This window comes from Engraulis encrasicolus, chromosome 19 (genome assembly GCF_034702125.1).
Source record: "Engraulis encrasicolus isolate BLACKSEA-1 chromosome 19, IST_EnEncr_1.0, whole genome shotgun sequence".
Classification (NCBI taxonomy): domain Eukaryota; kingdom Metazoa; phylum Chordata; class Actinopteri; order Clupeiformes; family Engraulidae; genus Engraulis; species Engraulis encrasicolus.
In genome coordinates, this window is record NC_085875.1 from 22,977,116 (window position 1) to 22,991,912 (window position 14,797).

At 45.1% G+C, this 14,797-nt stretch overlaps 2 protein-coding genes across 4 annotated transcripts in view; one reads left to right on the plus strand and one right to left on the minus strand.

The window, feature by feature from the left end:
• The window catches only part of itsn2b (intersectin 2b), a 79,723-nt gene extending 69,005 nt beyond the window's left edge, over window positions 1-10,718 (minus strand). For 2 of the 3 annotated variants that reach the window (XM_063183832.1, XM_063183833.1), the window contains exon 1: window positions 10,499-10,718. The gene's annotated coding sequence lies outside the window, so the exon portion shown is untranslated. The remainder of the gene's footprint in view (window positions 1-10,498) is intronic. The other variant, XM_063183834.1, reaches the window with a different exon arrangement.
• A 707-nt stretch (window positions 10,719-11,425) lies between these two features.
• Window positions 11,426-14,797, plus strand: part of cnsta (consortin, connexin sorting protein a) — a 76,534-nt gene continuing 73,162 nt past the window's right edge. The window contains exon 1 of the mRNA XM_063183836.1: window positions 11,426-11,507. The gene's annotated coding sequence lies outside the window, so the exon portion shown is untranslated. The remainder of the gene's footprint in view (window positions 11,508-14,797) is intronic.

Consider the following 14,797-nt stretch of genomic DNA (forward strand, 5'->3'; position numbering starts at 1 on the left):
CCATACCGCGTGAAAAGAACGTTTATTTTCCTGGTATTACCCAGGTGAACCTGATGACATCCACATTGTTATCACGGCTATCAGAGGGGAAAAAGTATTGCCAACTAACTTTCGTGTTCCTGAACGCTCAGATTCTTGGCGTGAACATGCCAGCTGGTTTGAGATTAGGTGTAGGAACGGGGACTTGCACGGTTCTCTTTTGAACTGAACCCCACGGGTTGGAAGTGGAATTGCTACCTATACTACAAAGAGAATGACCATTTCTCTTTCACTAACTTGCTGGTATTTATTGCAATTATAGCTGATAGAAAGTGGCAATACAGCCACTGGTTAATATAGCAATAAACTAAGGCTAAAAACCGTCTTCCTTTAAGGGGATGAGTGAACATTCCGGACACAGCTTAACTTTACAACCTCTTCACTGGTGATGCACTTGACATTCACCATCATGTTGCATAACCAGCCCCCTGCTGCCATGTGCTGTGCTGTGTTTGAAGTGTCAACTTTAATGTTCTTTGTTCTTCCTTCAACTATTCCAGGTAACCCACCAGTATCCTTAGAAGACAGGGGTAGAGGAGAGGTCAACATCTTACAGGTCATACACTCACACACACACACACACACACACACACACACACACACACACACACACACACACACACACACACACACACACACACACACACTTCATCTGCTGTGTGTGTGTGTGTGTGTGTGTGTGTGTGTGTGTGTGTGTGTGTGTGTGTGTGTGTGTGGGTTGTGTTCATAAATCAGCTTCCTGCCACACCCGACCTACAGCATGCCTGGTCGCCTCCTACTCAGAAAAGCACCGCTGAGAGACAAGGGGGAAGCTGACATAGAGACAATCCAGAGAAGACTAGTGGGAGGCCAGGAGAAAACAAGGTCCACACACATACACATGTTGCTCAATCCAGCCTCCAAAAAGCAAACCGGTTTATGATGGACAGGCTCTGCATGCAGGTTCTGAATGCAACTAAAACACACAGGGTCAACCAAAACTGTGTGCACTGGCAAACCATCTGGTCCAAAAGGCCCACTGAATTTGTAGAATAACTAAAGCCATAGCCAACAGCTTTGTCAAGGACAAAATCTAATTAATGTGTGTGTGTGTGTGTGTGTGTGTGTGTGTGTGTGTGTGTGTGTGTGTGTGTGTGTGTGTGTGTGTGTGTGTGTGTGTGTGTGTGTGTGTGTGTGTCAATTCATTTGTAACTAGAAGCACTCAGAGAGCGCAGACCTCCGCCAAGGAAGCTGCTTGATACATTTGACCATGTTACACCCCAAGTCTTTCTGCCTTGTTTTTGTGCTGTTCCCGCAATTCAATTTCTGGTCACTAGGGGGAGTCTAGATGGTGAAGAATCTTTTGAAAAGTCCTGGTTCCGGTTCGTGATCCGGATCACGACCAGAATTTAATCATTTGTTCCTTGGGTCATTACTAACAGCTCCACAAGGTTTCGTCCAAATCAGTTGATTAGTTTTCGAGCTATCCTGGTGACAGAATCGTTAAAAGAGTCCTGGTTCCAGTTCGTGATCCAGATCACCACCAGAATTAATAACTTGTTCCTTGGGTCATTATCAACAAACCCACAAAGTTTCGTCCAATTTCGTTTCGTTATGCGGCTGACAAACAGACAGACCGACAAACAAACAGACCAAAAACATTACCTCCTTGATTAATTGGAATGAAATACTACATAAGAAGCCGTGATGGAAAGGACATATTTGTTCCTTGCCAGTCTAGCAGAACGTTCTGTTTTTACTGTGTTTGTCCTACAGTGCATCTGTTACTGTAGCCTAACCCATGATATGATATCCAATATCCCAAGCCCAGATTCCTCAAATGACTTAAAATTATGTATTTAGAACATCTTTTATTTCGTCAGAATGGTCTCACTGAGATACAATATCTCTTTTTTGTGGTCAAATGACAAAAGCAGGTATGATTTAAAAGGTGTACCTTTCACAGCACCCAGTACTGTAACCCCAGCTAGCCAAATAATATATACTGTGGGAGACGCATAGGCAAAACAGGTCAGTCTGTCAGAGTGGTGTGAGCATGATCATTTACTTTGGTATTTTAGCTCCTTCAACCCAAACTCAGTTCAATATTTTAACCCCTTTAAACATGAACTTCTGCCAGTGCCATCCTAATGTCCACAAAAGACTTGGTGCCAGTGTGGTGGTTCTCACAGACAGGCAGTGGGGTGTCTTGTCCCAAAATCCCTTTCTCGGCTGCCAGAGCCATCCTCCTCATCTTCCCTTTAAAGGGTAGCTATTTGCATGTGGTTTGCATTCAGCCGTTGCGGTGCCCCTACTCATCCAAGCCTGCCCGTCCAGGGGCTCAGGGGCAGCCCAAGCCTTGGCCATTCACAGGCCCAGCTAACAGGGCCTCCCAGTGGGGGAGAGGACCAGGGGTCGCCCCGTTAAAGACCTTAATCTGTCAGCACTTGACTGGGCCTTTCAGTGAAGCGGTGATCTACTGGACTATCCATCAAGTCAGGATTGCAGTGTTTTCCAAAACCATGCTTGCTTGTTAGTTGAAATGCAATGTTGTTGTTAGTTGCAATGCAGATATGTATTGCCTATGATTTAAGGCTATCTTCCATCTTCAGTCAATGTCCCCGAAAGGCATGAATGAGGACTTTGAACTAACTTGTTTTCTGTAACTGGTGGCTAGGCTGTTTTTTAATGTTTGCTCCCTTCTCCATCTTTTGTGTTACTGTTGTTGGTGGAAGTGTCTGTTATGCTCCAACAGGTGGCGCAGAGGGCACCCCACTTAATGAACGGCGTAAAAGCTTGATGTGGTGGGGCGCCTGCTGCGCCATCTCTAATGAGCAATTAGAAACAGGTGACAAGGAGGTTGTTCTTCAGGAAATAGACTAAATCTGTGACACTGAAGAAGGCTCTGTGCAGCCGAAACGTCTGTCATGTCAGTCCCTGCAATGTTAAAATAAAAAGAAAACAACAAGAAAGAAGAAAAATTGAGTGCGATCCATTTCCTACTACTTTGATTTAAGGTGCTAAATAAAATAGTTGTCCTGGTAAGCTCAGTGTTCTCCGTATATCTGCATATGCTGCATATACAGGATGCTAACTGTTAACTAGCCTTCATGGTCAGAGACTCATCAAGCCGGTCTGGGCGTATGGATGCACTGACAATAATATCAGGGGGTACCTGAGTGTTAAGGAGTGAGTGTGAGTGTGTTATATGCTAACTTATAAGCTAACGACTGTTACATAGATTTTTGCCAATAGAGTACTCTTTGACTAAGACTATGTCTCAAATCACGCACTTGTGTCAGTGCACTGACAGTCAGTGCACAGTGCACACAGTGCACTGAGGTCTTCAGTGCATGGTGTCATGGAAAAATTTGAGGCTGAGCATGGCATTAGCTCACCAAAATATTGGTTGGCTACAGTTTACAATGCACAGCGTCTGGTGCTTGTATTTACATTTCCTTCACCCCAAAGGGCAACAATCACATACAATACTTGGGCAGGCATGAAAAGGTTGGTGTCCCATCAACATTACTTACAGAATTAAGAGACCGTTGACCAAACTCTTCAACTGAACTGAACGCCAGGTTTCCTCCGTTTAATTGTCAACATGGCGGCCATTTAGTGTGTGCAGTGTCCAGTCTATCATTCAAGCACTGCGTTTTTCCGCCATTGTTAGGGGATCATCCTGGCACTTTCAGTGCACTGGCTCAACCAAAATTTTCAGCGTGAGCGCCCTAGGCACTGAAACACAGTGCCCGAAGAGCACAAGTGTGTGGATTGAGACACAGGGACAGTTCTCACTACCCAGTGCCCTATCTTAAACAAAGGGAGTTGGGGATCAGTGAGTCTAATACATTTCCGGCCCCACATGAATGCCTACTACAGGATGTTACACACACAATATTGAAAAACGTACCGTTCAGGAACTGGTATCGAAAGTGGTGGTGATACTGATATTGAAATATTTTGATTCTCAGCCCTAGACACACACACAAAACACACAGTCCCAGTAGGAGTGGCAATGCCATGGCAACCACTCAATGACATGTGAATCCCCTCCTCTGTCCCTCCACTTCCTCCCCCACTGGTGACTTTTTCCCCCAAGAGGCCTGTACAGCTGAGAGCCATAGCATGCTGCAGCCTGAACACCTCGCCATGCATTTAGAAGCATCACTCATTCTGTAAGGTTAAGAGGAAGGCAGCCTTGAGGAGTTGGTTGGAGAGTGCAGTCTTGTGATTGGGAGGTTGTAGGTACGAGTCCTGAAGAATGCACGGGCACCCTCATCAGATAGGAGAAGACATCAGGTGCTGCTGAGCCAAAGGGACCAAGATAGACAAGTATACAACTCTGAAGAAAGGCCCTGAATTCTAAAACATCACACACTATCTGTGACTAAAACCTTGCGATACGGCCCAGCTGTGGCTCAGACGGCTGGGCACTAGACTGCTACCCTGCCGACCCCGGTTCGAGTTCGGCACGGGTCATTTGCCAAGCCTTCCCAGTCTCTCTCCCCACTCATTTCCTGTCACCTTCTATACTATCCCGTCACAAAGTAAAAGCTTAAAAGCTCTCATTGTGTCTGCGGAGTGGACTCTCCCGTTTTGTTTATCGTGCTCTCCCACACATGCTTCTAATGAGGCATAACTGGGCGGGTTATTTGAACCTCCCCCTCCACACTCCTTGATGCCATCCTGCTATTCTGCGACCCTGTGGCTGTGCAAACAACATCAAGCACCAGACGGCACGGCAGACCCAGTTGGGCTAGCCAGTCATTCAGCACGAAGTACAAAGTTGCATTGTTATGAAATTTCAAGCGCAGAGAAAAAAAAATGTCAGCGAGTGTGGATGGGCGACTGTGTTGTGCAGCATAGCACAGCGCTGAGTCATTTCTGGTACGAGAGGAGAGAAGAGACCAAGAGACTAGAGGCAGGCTGGCCGTGGAAAGAAAGAGAGGAAGAATGACGTGCCACTTACTGAACTGAGTAGAGCAGCAGAGCAGCAGAGCAGCAGAGCTGCGCTGAGGCGGCGAGGCTGGCTTTGGTAAAGATAGATTGGTGAGGTCATCATTAGGCGTGTCTGTCTGTCAAACTCACTCCCCATGCGCACAATGAACTGCCGTCAGGAGGAACACCACCTTCCACTTGTCCTGCCAGCCAGGCAGCAAAGCCAACAGCCAGCCAGGACCCCGTTTCTCAAAAGCATCAACAAACCAATTAACAACTAAGTAAGTTACCAATGGGAAATGACACTGCAACCAAGTAAGTTGCCAACTTAGTTAGCAATGCTGCTGTTGAGAAACACACCCCTGCAAACTAATGACCCAAATCAGCTGGGCGGTGGACTGCAAAGAGCCAAATGTGACGTCTGTGCTAGTGCTAGTGCTTGTGCTTTCAGCCACCCGACGCAGACGAGGCAGGAAGCGGCCGAGAGAGGCACAAACAATGTTCTTTCACCACACACCACACCACCCTCACAGCAGACGGAGCAGAAAAATCACTAACACACACACACACAAACACTAACACACACACACCACCACCACCATCACCACCCCCGAGGCTTGGGCTGGGTGGCGGAAATACTGGGTCGGTCAGGCAAGCTGCTGGATCAGACTCAAAGGACCTGCACAAAACACACTACAGGAACAAAACAGGCTGGAGAGCCACACAAATCAAATCACACTACACTACAAAAGACAAATAGCCTGCAGAGCGACACAAACCAGAAACAATCAAACCCAAGAACCACACAAACCCTCACAAATCTGTACACAATGCACGGAGAGTCACAGAAACGAGCAGAGCCTGCATAGCCACACAAACCCCCACACATCATAATCAGTGTTGGGGAGACATGCATTACAATTATTTTTTTTTGCATTATGAAATTAATCACTGTAACGTGTTTGTAATGTGTTCTTATGCTGTAACTAAACTATAATATACTAATTACAATGCTAGAAACTTTTACTGTAACCTGGAGTTTAACAGTGTTCAGTGTGGTGGGTCAGAAAGAAGCTATTCCTGAACCTACTTGTTAGTCTGCATGCTGCCGAAACACCTCCTGGACTGGAGGTGAAAGAGTCATGATCCCATGAGCTTACACCGTAAATTGCTAAATCCATATTTAGACATTTTGGTGAGAGTAACTAAAGTAATAGGAATGTAATGCCTTACATTTTAAATATATTGATATTGTAGTGTAAGGGTTTACTATGAAAAGACAGTAACATGTAATCAGTAATGCCTTACAGTTTTTGAGTAACTTGCTCAACACTGATCATAATACACTACACTAAAGAAAGATGCTGCCTTTAGACTCACAACACAGTAACCGAACAGAAACATACAGCCTTCAGAACCCCACAAAACCTTAACAAATCACAACACACTACACTACAACACACTACCTGCAGATTAGAACGACACAAACCTAACAGTTCACACTACACTACAGATACAAATAGCCTGCAGAAGCCCACAACCCTCGAAAAATGACAAAGCATAGAAAGAGGACCAGCTGATCACTTCCATTACTATGAGGCAGACCTCTGTTGTCAGTATTGTCCAGATACGTCAGTCCTGGGTCCAGAAAGTGAAGAGAAGTAAAGTGAAAACCCATCAGGGAAACTCCAACTCTCACATTGTCATTGTGATACAGCACTCCACAGCACACAAGTGCACACTGCACACAACAAAATTGCATTCATGCCTCATGCCTCACCCGTGCAAGGAGGCAACCCACAATGGCGCCTCAAGGGAGCAGTACAGCGAAACGGTACCATGCGAGTCAGGGTACCTCAGTCATGGAGGAGGATGGGGGAGCGCTGGTTAATTACTCCCCCCAATAACCTGGTGGGTCGGGAGTCAAACCGGTAACCTTTTGGGCTACAAGTCTGACGCCCTAACAGCTTACACATGACTGCCCTCCAAAGACCCACCAGCTCCCACACAAATAGTATTAAAACAGCTTACAAGCCAACTGCCTCAACCAGCTCTTAATCAGCTGATCGTAGTGATAAGTCCAGACACGCAGAGCGCTTGGTGAAGTCAACTGTGACAGAGGGAAATCGTGGCACACATCATTCCACAAAGTTGGTTTGAGAATTGATATTTCTTTTTCTTTAAGTATTTTTGGGGGGCTTTTGGCCTTTGTTATTATAGGACAGTATGAGAGTAGACAGGAAACCATTGGGAGAGAGAGATGGGGCAGGGTCGGGAAATTACCCCGACCGGGGTCCCCGTGACCGTGGGCATGCAAGTCCAAATGTGGGGGGCTTAGTGCGCTGCACCACAGCGCACCAAAGAATTGATATCAACACCGCCACACAATATCATGCCACAAAGGGCAGCTCTCCATGTCAATGTATCTTGCTCTCAGCAAACACATTAGGACGTTAAGTGCCTGTTACAGTCACTCCCTAGTCTGGGCCATTACTCTCCAGGACAAGCCATATTCTACGAATTCATCATCAGGAGGCTACATGTTTCTCTGTAGTGTGTACACACACACACACACACACACACACACACACACACACACACACACACACACACACACACACACACACACACACACACACACACACACACACACACACATACACACACACACACACACACACACACAAACACGCGCGCACACCAGGGATGGAAATAAGCACCCGTCCACCTGCCAATGACGGGTGAATTTTGCCTTTGGCAGGTGAAATATGTCAACCCACCAGTCACCTTGACGGGTGAAATTATTCTACAGGCGCCCAGGTTAATGCTGCATTATATGCAGCATCCAACCTCAAAGGTTTAAGTAAATTGATAATTAAACGAGTTATTGGCATCACAATAACTGTATTTATGACCTCTGAAACAAAAAGTATTGATCAGAAAATGATCTGACTTGGCATTATAATGTTTGGGACAGTTGAATATGAACTGGTAAAAAAGATGACTGGTTAACATTTTGAGTGACTGGTAGATTTTAGAATCTACCTGCCACAGTGACTGGTGGGGGACATTTTTAAGTTCCACCCCTGGCGCACACACACGCACCTCATCACTACCAGACCATTCATCTCTGTTCTTTTCAGGTCCACACACACACAGACACACACACAGACACACACACAGACACACACACAGACACACACACAGACACACAGACACACAGACACACAGACACACAGACACACACACACACACACACACACACACACACACACACACACACACACACTAGGGGTGGTACTGTTCACAAAATTCACGGTTCGGTTCATATCACGGTGCCAAGGTCACGGTTTTCGGTTCTCTACGGTTCTTTTTTTTTAGTTCATGATAAATGGTGCACTGGCTAATAGAATCGGACTTATCACTAAATATCCTACATATGGTTTGTATAGGCTTATAATGTGAAAATGGTGTGATTTTAATTGTGTCATCCTCTGATTTGGTCTTATACGCTAATGTTTTAATCAGAGAGACTGGATAAGATACTCCTAGAATCTGTTCTAGATCTGTCTACAATATGTTTTACATATATTTCTGGGCAGTACATGAATTGCGGTTTGCGATGGATTGCACGGTTCGGTTCGGTATGTGTGTGAATTGTACGGTTTCGGTTTTCGGTGCGGTTTGTACCATCCCTAACACACACACACACACACACACACAATTCATCTCGGTTCTGTTCACATCCTCAAAGCTTGCTTGCCGTCCTCCCTTCCTTGCTTGCTGCACCGGCCCAGTACTTTAGTATAAGACATGACAAGGACATGGGAGACACCGACTGGGCCCGGCCAGCCATAAATTATGACCGAGGAATGCAGGGGTGCATTTCTGGAAAGCGTAGTAACTATGTTAGCTTCTTTGTTGGTTGCACTGCAATTTCCCATTGGCAACTACCGACGTTGCTAACTGTTAACAACTACGCTTTCCAGAAAAGCACCCCAGCCTTGCTTTGGAGAGAGCCACAGCCACAGCAGGAGCTGGACCAGCCCCTCATACAGTAATCAACCCGGAAGCAGAGCTGACACAGAGAGAGAGAGAGAGAGAGAGAGAGAGAGAGAGAGAGAGAGAGAGAGAGAGAGAGAGAGAGAGAGAGAGAGAGAGAGAGAGAGAGACGTCCTTCACCAGAATCACTGGAGCAGCCACAGAGCAGCCAGCTGCTCAGCCAGGCAGAAACATAAGCAAAGCAAAGGAGACCTTGAAGGTCTAACAAGGCAGAGAAAAAACAACAAACACCAATGCAGTAGGGGTGTATTTGATAAGGCCCTGTGACATGTGTCGGTCTCATCAAAATAATACAATACTGCAAGCATATGTGGCCTTTTAGAATGGTTTAAATCAATAGGGAAGGTTGATGATGCAACACTCAAAATTAGGGAAAACCAACTCTTAAATAGTACAATGAGTGAAGCATATCAAATGAAGCTGAAAGTAGTTCATAAATCAGAGAACACAGTGGGCCAGTGAGTGAGCCCAAATAGAAGGCAGAGATGCTGCTGCATCATCCTACTGTACTGAGCACACTGACCTGGACAGAGGTGAGCTGCACTTCAGTGCTGATTCACTGAGACAGCAGCAAGCAAAGCATCTCTCTCCTCTGGTCCTGCCCGTCAGAGACCAGGGCACACACCCAATAAACCACCAGGGGCCACCGAAAAGACAGCCCTGGCGGCCCGCCAACGGACCTGGTCAGTGGGGTCACCCAGACACATTGGCGAGTTCCACGCTACTGTGGAGAGTTCTAGCTCTACAAGAGAGGAAGGGTTCTGTCCCCGGCTGCGGTGATAAAGGTGTTGTGTCTGCTCCATCCTCAAAACTAACCACAACGCAAGGGTAACAGCTTTTTTGCCCATTCAAATGGACCTTATTCATCATATTCCTCTCTGGTGATTGCGTCTTTTACAAACAACGCAGATCAGGGTGCAAGAATTAAGTGGAATTGACAAAAAAAATTAAAAGTAGCCTAGCCTACTCATGAAGTCTGAATTGCCATTTAGTCAAGTCTTCAAGTAAATTGCCAAATGTACAGAAGGGTAGGCTGATTTATTTGTGGGTCATCAATGATGAGAAGCAACTGCATTCCTTGTTGACTCAAGCCAGAGTAACAAGTTTGTAACTTGCTGAGCAAGTTGGGAGGGCAGTCTTGTGATACGAATCCGAAACTCAGATTTGAAGCCAATTTAGACTATGTTTGATAGACAATGACGTGTAGGTTTTAGCACATTATCACAAGTTCATTGACCCAACTTGGTCTAGGGATTGGTCACTTTGAAGTATTCAAGCGAAGTTATCCTTATGCATGATATAGGCTAATACGAAATGCGAAGTCACAATGCACTGGAAAATCTAAAAATACAGCAGATGGACACAACAGATCGGGGCTTAGAGCAACAAACAGAACCCAACATTGAAAGTCATAATTCTGTACATAGTGTTAGCCATAGGCTCTATGAGTGGTGTGGTGGTAAGCGATACTTACTTTCCAGAACAGCCGAAAAAGACATAAATGCGCTGCTGAGTGAATCAAAAAGCTTCCCTCTCAGACGACCATCCTTTCAGCCAACGTTTCCTGGGATTTGAAAGGGAATATACAATCCAGAGAGCGGTATTTCGGACAGAATGTGGTGGATTTCGAGCTGTACCTGTTGCTGATAGCTCTGTCACAAAAACAACATGGCTGACAATTTGGTACAGCCTGCCAGCCAGCCCTGTGGACTGAAATCCAACACTTCGTAATGGGAGGGGAGACAGCTGTTTGGCGTGCGAGGGTAAGTGAGCGCACACTGCCCTCTGAGGGCGAAAAAGTTCCAGTTACACTCATAGGATAATACCAATGATACAGTACCTTGGATAATAATAATAATAATAATAATAATAATAATAATAATAATAATAATAATAATATCGTTAATACTGACAACAATAGTAATAATAGTAATAATAATAACAAAATGTCTATTATTTTTTTAAGAACAGGTTATTATCAGTCATTGCCTGGAGCCATGATGAAGGGCACCTCAGCCATGGAATGCGTTTGGATAAGAAGGGATTTGAGCATGCAACCCTCTGATCTCCCATCGCCATGTCTGCCCCATCATCTGCATCAGCACAATTTATGACACATGGAGCATCAACGTCTTCTGGTGTCCAAATTCACAGAAATAATATGAGGCTCTGTTGTTGTATTGCTTTACATAAAAACAAGAAATACATCAATCTAGCCTACATATAATTAAAAAAAAAAAAAATCCGCATACTTTTCACGCAGTATTCTATCTATTTAACATTTTTGTACGCAAGGGGGAGCCAAATGTCCGAAAAATGAAGCTCGCCAAATGACTGAGGTGAGCCATCCCTGTAGAGATGTCAGGAAGCCCGTATCAGCTGAGATAGAAAACAAATTTCCAGCGGTACCCAAGCTGAGTGAGTGCATGGTCAGGAGCTTTGAGCGCCATTCACGGAGGTCTTCTCACCAAGTCGAATTACTCGTGAGTAGTTTGGTTTCGTTCTTGTGGTGTGTAGCTAAGAATAAGGAAAGACTCACTGCATCATTTACACGTCTCTTTGATAGAAAAGCCATTTGCCAGCTTTTGGGCAAGGTGCTAACCTGGTAGTTAGCATTGCGAAGGCTAGCTTGTAGGCTAGCTTGGTTTCCCGTCTGTCATTCAGGTCTAGAACGACAGCGCCAGTGCTGAATCTGGTTCAAGGGTAACCGCACGAGCCCACCGTGTAATGTGAGCTATAATAACACAGATTTGGATGTCAGCTATCCGGTTTCTGTCAAGCGTGTGTGTGTCCTTGTGCTCTGTGAATTCTGACTGCTTTTTTACCATTCGCCAAGTGCATCTAGCCTTCGCGTTGGTCTTCTGGAGATAGCTAACAGTGCACTGCACACAGAAAACCTTGTCAGCATGGAGAGGAACATCTGTTTTCAAATTCGTGTAAAATCGTCCGATTTCCGTTATTCACGTGGATGCTATTGCAGTATGATTTTTATTTTACCATGTTGGCTACGTATATGACAGGGATGATTGGTTAGTCAGCTAAGAGTATTGTATGTGTGAAACATTTTATAAGACTCGTACATTAATGTGCTGTATTGCACCGTAGGCTATTCGCCACGGTCTGGAGGTAGACTGACAAGAGGCTCTGTAAACCAACGCTCTTACAAATATTTGTAAATGGACCTAATGGACATAATTATAAAACCTTGAGGTTGGCCGCGCGGGTTCATCAGTCTGTAGAATTCTAGTCAGGTCAGGGAGTAGTGCTAGAATGGAGGCGTTCTAACAGAAGTCGAACATTTTCAATAAAGCTGTGGTAGGCCCACAATAATGCTTTGTTTTTTTTTGTTTTAACTAAGGGAAGGTCAGTGTCATCAATGGGAAGGGAAGGTATGTGTCCGCCATCGGAAATAACTACTAGTTCATCATAACAAGCATTTTCCACAGCCTCAAGTACCTTGGTCATGCTTTACTACACTTTGGTCATAGGGCCTACTACTAGACGTCTAAAGACAGTGGGGATGTGCTGACGATAGAATGGCACTGCTTTTATCGTATTGTAGCTAGGGCAAGTTTAGTATACAGTGTGTGTGTGTGTGTGTGTGTGTGTGTGTGTGTGTGTGTGTGTGTGTGTGTGTGTGTGTGTGTGTGTGTGTGTGTGTGTTCCTTCATATCATGAAGTGCCTGTTCCAAGTGAGTCGAGGCTATTTTTACCTGTGACCACCATCTCTTTGTTCATTTGGTCCAGACACCCAAGTATATTTAACCCTTTCTGTGTTCCCTTGACCTAGTTGTGCTTGCCACTCATGACGTCTTCTGTATTATTAATGAATCCAGTGGATGAAGGGAGGGGCTGAACTAAATTTTGCTCTATTGTTTGACAGTGTCTGATTTAGAGGTCATACAGGTTTTTTACGACCTTTTATTTTTTGGCAATACTTGAAAGATAATATGAACGTGTTTTGTAGACCTGTTTTGCTCATAGTCCAGTGTTATCGTATAACTTACCTTAGTCTCTGACAGGGGAACCTTCATACAAGTCCTTATTTGGCACTGAAACGTCTCCTCTTTAGAGTAAAGCATCCTCTTTTGATTTAATGTAGCCATTTAGATGTGATCATAAGGAGAGAGAGAGAGAGAGAGAGAGAGAGAGAGAGAGAGAGAGAGAGAGAGAGAGAAGAGAGAGAGAGAGAAGAGAGAGAGAGAGAGAGAGAGAGAGAGAGAGAGAGAGAGAGAGAGAGAGAGAGAGAGAGAGAGAGCCCGCCACTCTTCTTTACTACCTCTCTTCGCCGTACCCTAGATGCAGCGGTGCGGGGTGGGATGGGAATGCAGCTAGAAGCATGCCTGATGTAAACAGACCCTGCGCTGACCCAGACACAAATCCCGTTCCCACAGCAACACTCCTCGAAATGTTGCCCTGCCTTGTTTTCGTGGCGTCTGGCCCGTGAAGCTTCGAAGCAGCAGCCACTTGCTTGTGTCCCCACACAACCCCAATCTCTCTCTCTCTCTCTCTCTCTCTCTCTCTCTCTCTCTCTCTCTCTCTCTCTCTCTCTCTCTCTCTCTCTCTCTCTCTCTCTCTCTCTCTCTACCTCATTCCCTCCTTCCCCACCTTTCTCTCTTGGCCCACAGACCCACTTTCTCTCCTCCCTCTCCTCACACCTCCATGTCCCCACACACCCCATCTCACCTCCGCCAGGTCTGGCCAACTGCCTGCCCAAACCGCTAAGACTCCTGGGAACCGAACCGAGCCCTAACCTTTGAGGCTTTTCTTTGGGCTTTGATTTTGTGAGAAACTGTTTCAGCAGGCATTGATTGTTTTCCATTCCTTGGCAATGACCAAGTCGTAACGTGTTACTAAAGTGTAATGTTGTGGTAATAGTGTAGGAAAAAATCAACGTATAGTTAGGTGTTCCACTGGTGGAACGGTACATGTTATCGTTATGAGACATCAGGGGAATGCCTGATGAAGGTCTAAGGACCGAAAGCTTGCAAGTCAAGTAAAGCTTCTTTGCACACAAAAAAGACCTGCAGTGTACTAATGTCTCTTTTTCATACAGAAATTTCAATCCTGCACCTTCTAAACAGATGAGCGGTGGCCTATCACAACAACTTAAGTTATGAGACACATTTTGAAATCTTTCCCATCAAACCAGTTTGTTCGGAGTAAGGCAGAGTAGGGCAGGGCAGGATGCCAGTACCTCTCCACCTCTTTACCACTGTTACCGCGTCCTGACTTAGCCCAGTCATGTCACCACCTTGCTTTTGGCAGGGTCAGCAATTTTCGAGTCTAAGTATAGTAGTCCATCTCTCATTGCTTTCATGCATCCTTGTTGTGACTTATTGCACCTGTGTCTGTCTGACTGTGGTTGTTGTTTTTTAATGGCATCCCCTTTTTGAAATGTCCTCAAAAGTTCTTCTCAACTTGAAAGTTAGTGGACACTTTGCAGACACTTGAGGCTACGGCAGGAATTCAATCCTGATCAACCATTAACTAGCAACTACACACATCCACTACTATTTTTTTTCAGCTCTCCTATACATGGTTTCACAGTGTTTGTAAACACGATGTTGTGAGGAGGGGCAAGACACTGGCAGCCAACCACATGAGCTAAGTTGTGCGCAGCTAGTTTCACGCAGTCAGGTTAAAACAAAAATTTTGAACCCATGTGTCAGACATTACCTCCTGTAAAGTGTCTTTGAGTACTGTGAAAAGCGCTATACAAAGCAGATTTATTATTATTATTATTATTATTATTATTATTATTATTATTATT